Source organism: Muntiacus reevesi, chromosome 3, assembly GCF_963930625.1.
Source record: "Muntiacus reevesi chromosome 3, mMunRee1.1, whole genome shotgun sequence".
In the NCBI taxonomy this organism is placed as follows: Eukaryota; Metazoa; Chordata; class Mammalia; order Artiodactyla; family Cervidae; genus Muntiacus; species Muntiacus reevesi.
Window position 1 is genome coordinate 222,511,592 of NC_089251.1, and position 5,578 is coordinate 222,517,169.

Below are 5,578 nucleotides of genomic sequence, written 5' to 3' on the forward strand. Positions count from 1 at the left end.
AGAACCCTGCCCTTGTAAACAAGAATGAAATGTGACCTAGCCACGCTGGGTATGTTCCTTAAGAATAGTGTTTCATCTCAAATTCCCAATAAAAAGTTCCTTTAGGGAAATGAGTGTGAGCAGAGAGTACCTTTCTTTAAAATATACTGTAGTAAAAAGCTTTCTTATGCAAGGCAAGTAGAGAGTTATGCCAGTTAGACAAAGACTCTGAGAAAGAGAATTCGCATTGCCTCAGGTGGTCTCCTGCCTTCAGCTCACCTACTTTTAACTCCTAAGACATATATGTGAAATAAAGGACAGTGATGAATCACCCACATTAGTAGAATCCCTCTAGGGAAGAGTTCTAACTTTTTTCTAAGACTGCAGGAGAAATAAATAACAATTCAAGAGGTGACCAGCATAGCCTAACTTGTTTCTTCCTGTTGCCTTGATAACAGTCTCAAAAAGCTAACAGCCTGTACTATAGGACAGGGTGGCCTGGTGGCCAAGCATAGGTTGGAGGCTCTTTCAATGACTGGTTTTGAGACTGAATAATTCACTAATCGCCTCAACTCAGGAATACCTAAAAGGAGGCAATGAGGATCCCTCTACCTGCCTCAGAGGCACTCGCGCGCGCGCGCGCGCGCGCGCGCGCGTGTGTGTGTGTGTGTGTGTGTGTGTGTGTGTGTGTGTATGTGTGTGTGTTAGTCACTCAGTCATGTCTGACTCTTTGTGACCCCATGTAGCCCTGCCAGTCTCCTCTGTCCATGGGATTCTCTAGACAAGAATACTAGAGTGGGTAGCCATTCCCTTCTCCGGGGGATCTTCATGACCCTGAGATCGAACCCAGGTCTCTCGCATTGCAGGCAGATTCTTTACCATCTGAGCCATCAGGCAAGCCCCTGAATGAACTCTATAGCATGAAATAAAAAATAAATGTTTAAATGTTACAATAGGTGCTGTGAAATTTTAAAGATCATTGTAATCATCAGATGGAGGCTGGGGAGGGTGCAGAAAAGTGCAGAAGAGAGGGAAGGCAGTAAAGCAACGCAGAGCCATGGGAAACACCCCTGAGCTCCTGCAAGGCAGTGGTGCACTGAACTAAGTGTGGCGGCGGCGCACTCGTGGCGAGGATGGGAAGGAGCAAGAGACAGCGAGGATAGGCCCAGGAAAAGGAAGACATGGAGCAACCCGTGCAGAACGGAGGGGAAGACCGCCCTTTGGGAGGGGGCGAAGGCCACCAGTCAAAGAAATCATAGACAGGGACAGGCTCGCCGACTTGCCCCTAATTTCCGATGGGTCATACCCAATAGGCAGGTCAGTGATGGGATGGGTGGAGAGGGAGACAACATAGAAATATTCATGGAGGAGATTAGAGAAATCAGGAGAAAATTTAGGGAGCTACAGTTGAGGAATTGTCTGTGTATCCTTATGGGGGAGCTCTCTAATCACCATGACCATCATGACGAATTTTGCCTTATGCCTGACTCCTGCCATTTCCTTGAGACTAATACTGTGATTTCCACTGTTGTTCTGTTTTTCTTGCATTTTCCTGATAATGCCTTTACTGATCCGTTTGCTGTGAACCTTATGTCATTTCAATGCGTCAGGTGGGTTCTGTGCTACCAGCTTCTAATGGCAGATTGCCTTGGCACCCAGTATAAGTTTCTGTCAACAGTGAAGTTTCATCCATTTGCATGGAAAAATGTAAAGCTAATAAAGTAATTAAAAAGCAAAAAAAAAAAAAAAAAAAGAAAGAAAGAAGAGTGCAGGGGAAATAGCACTGGATTAGAAATCAGGTAACCTGGTTTCTAATCCCAGTTCTGCTCAAACCAGCTGGATATCATTGGGCAAGTCATTCACATTAGGGCTATAGTTTCCTCACTGGGCAACCACATGAGATTGTGGCAAGATCAAAAGGAGAAACTGGGGAATCAGAGTAAATAAGACAGTTTTTGCCCTGGAGGAGTTTGCTGCCAGTGGGAGAGATGGAGATGTAAAGAGCTGAAGATGATAAAAGTAATGGATTATACAGGACACTATACAGTGGAAGTGAGAAATAGATTTAAGGGACTAGATCTGAGAGACAGAGTGCCTGATGAACTATGGATGGAGGTTTGTGACATTGTACAGGAGACAGAGATTAAGACCATCTCCATGGAAAAGAAATGCAAAAAGGCAAAATGGTTGTCTGAGGAGGCCTGACAAATAGCTGTGAAATGAAGAGAAGGAAAAAGCAAAGGAGAAAAGGAAAGATATTCCCATTTGAATGCAGAGATCCAAAGAATAGCCAGGAGAGGTAAGAAAGCCTTCCTTAGTTATCAGTGCAAAGAAATAGAGGAAAATAACAGAATGGGAAAGACTAGATCTCTTCAAGAAAGTTAGAGATACCAAGGGAACATTTCATGCAAAGATGGGCTCAATAAAGGACAGAAATGGTATGGACCTAACAGAAGCAGAAGATATTAAGAAGAGGTGGCAAGAATACACAGAAGAACTGTACAAAAAAGATCTTCACGACCCAGACAATCACAATGGTGTGATCACTCACCTAGAGCCAGACACCCTGGAATGTGAAGTCAAGTGGGCCTTAGAAAGCATCACTACGAACAAAGCTAGTGGAGGTGATGGAATTCCAGTTGAGCTATTTCAAGTCCTGAAAGATGATGCTGTGAAAGTGTTGCACTCAATATGCCAGCAAATTTGGAAAACTCAGCAGTGGCCAAAAGACTGGAAAATGTCAGTTTTCATTCCAATCCCAAAGAAAGGCAATCCCAAAGAATGCTCAAACTACCACAATTGCACTCATCTCACACGCTAGTAAAGTAATGCTCAAAAGTCTCCAAGCCAGGCTTCAGCAATACGAGAACTGAGAACTTCCAGATGTTCAAGCTGGTTTTAGAAAAGGCAGAGGAACCAGAGCTCAAATTGCCAATATCTGCTGGATCATCAAAAAAGCAAGAGAGTTCCAGAAAAACATCTATTTCTGCTTTATTGACTACGTCAAAGCCTTTGACTCTGTGGATCACAATAAACTGTGGAAAATTCTGAAAGAGATGGGAATACCAGACCACCTGACTTGCCTCTTGAGAAACCTGTATTCAGGTCTGGAAGCAAGAGTTAGAACTGGACATGGAACAACAGACTGGTCCCAAATAGGAAAAGGAATACGTCAAGGCTGTATACTGTCACCCTGCTTATTTAACTTATATATCAAGAAAAACGATGGGCTGGAAGAAGCACAAGCTGGAATCAAGATTTCCGGGAGAAATATCAATAACCTGAGATATGCAGATGACACCACCCTCATCGCAGAAAGTGAAGAGGAACTAAAAATCTCTTGATGAAAGTGAAAGAGGAGAGCGAAAAAGTTGGCTTAAAGCTTAACATTCAGATAACTAAGATCATGGCATCTGGTCCAATCAACTCACGGGAAATAGATGGGGAAACAGTGTCAGATTTTATTTTTGGGGGCTCCAAAATCACTACAGATGGTGACTGCAGCCATGAAATTAAAAGACGCTTACTCCTTGGAAGGAAAGTTATGACCAACCTAGATAGCATATTAAAAAGCAAAGACATTACTTTGCCAACAAAGGTCTGTCTGGTCAAGGCTATGGTTTTTCCAGTGGTCATGTATGGATGTGAGAGTTGGACTGTGAAGAAAGCTGAGTGCTGAAAATTTGATGCTTCTGAACTATGGTGTTGGAAAAGACTCTTGAGAGTCCCTTGGACTGCAAAGAGATCCAACCAGTCCATCCTAAAGGAGATCAGTCCTGGATGTTCATTGGAAGGACTGATGCTGAAGCTGAAACTCCAATACTTTGGCCACCTCATGTGAAGAGTTGACTTGTTGGAAAAGATCCTGATGCTGGGAGGGATTGGGGGCAGGAGGAGAAGGGGACAACAGAGGATGAGATGGCTGGATGGCATCACTGACTCGGTGGGCATGAATTTGAGTAAACTCCGGGAGTTTGTGATGGACAGGGAGGCCTGATGTGCTGCGATTCATGGGGTCACAAAGAGTCAGACACAACTGAGTGACTGAACCGAACTGGTGCATTCTGCTTGGAGAGGAGAGAAGAAGAGTGATTCATGTTGCCTGAGGGGCTTTAGGTGAGTTCCACAGAGAAGGTAACATTTTACCCGGATCTTGAAGGATGAGTAGGTGTTTCCCAGACAGCAAAAGGGATGAGATAGGAGACAGGGCTGGAAAGGTTGAGCTGTGAAGGACTTTTCATGTCATGCTATTTGGACAAAGACAGGTGACAGCACAAATAGCTGTTGATTGCATGGCATCCTTGGCTACAGATATGACATTGTTAACAGATCATTCCGAAGTCTCCCTTTTTACTCACACATGTGAATGGTACAAGCAGCATTTTAGGGTTATCCTGGCTCTAAGTTCTGGAGCCTTATCTTCTCTCTTTAATGGATTGTCTGTCTTCTGCTTGCAGAGTTTCCATGTCCTAACAGCAAAACATAAAACCCTAAGGTCTACACGTGTGTGTGAGATCAGTAGAAGATAAGGATGGGCTCTAAAGAACTCTAATATAGTGCTCAGCATCTTGTGGTTCTTGTTATCGAACAGCTCTGATCCTCAGCTCCAGTTATGACTTATGTTAAGATCTTACCCCCTTAACTCCTTTATCTGATTTCTTATGCCCAAGTCCTCATCCTGATTATCTGTAGTAAGCACTTCATAGCCTTTTGGAATTTGGGGGTATTTCTTATTCCTTATTAGCCACTTTGATCCAAAAGCTTGTCTTCTGCTGATGGACATCCTTGAAAACAGCCACTGAGTCATCTCACTAAATGATAATTGCTGAATATTAATCTCTCTAAGATTTCTGCTGCTGGTCATTACTATGCTCCATCTGCTTGTGACATCAATCTTGCACTTCCTTTTGGACCTCCGTGACCTGGACTGCTTACTGATGATCTTTTGGTGCATTGCTCAAATATTGTCCTAATTTCTACCTGGACTTTGTTCTCATACCTCCAGATGGGCTTATCCTTGTAGCCTGCTTCACTCTACCAGGCAGGTCTGCTTCCAGGTCTCTCTGGACCCTGCAGTGCTACCTTCTTCCTTTCCAGTTAGCCATGGCCTGCCAGGCCAGGACACAAGCTATCTCATACACCGTGTAACAAAAATATAAACAAAAATATCTCATAATGGGAAGTCTTCCAAACTCAGGCACTCAAGACCTCTAATAAAACTGAAAATATATCCCAAAAGGAAAATTGGTGTAAACAATTACTACCACAAATACACCTGCCAATACATTTGTACTATCTTAGTTTTTCTGTCATAGTTAATCCATCACCTACCAAGGCTTTGAGGACAAGAAATACAGAATAACACCTAATGAGGGGCCTATAATAATCTTGCAAGGTAAAGATAATGATATTCCACAAAGGTATAAACTAAGACAGAAGCTGATTTGTCCAAGTAAAGCAACCAGTTAGTAAATTAAAAAAAAACCTTAATCGACACCCCTTCCTCCATTTAGTCTTTGGTTTGTGTATCTAACAGCTTTTACTAATGGCTATATGAATCATCACTACAGCAGAGTAAACTAAGCAGCTCAGTGGAAGA

The 5,578-nt window shown here is 43.0% G+C and overlaps 1 pseudogene; it reads left to right on the top strand.

The window, feature by feature from the left end:
• Positions 1-1,151: 1,151 nt before the first annotated feature.
• LOC136164226 (protein BEX3-like) lies at positions 1,152-4,452 on the top strand (annotated as a pseudogene).
• Positions 4,453-5,578: the final 1,126 nt, after the last annotated feature.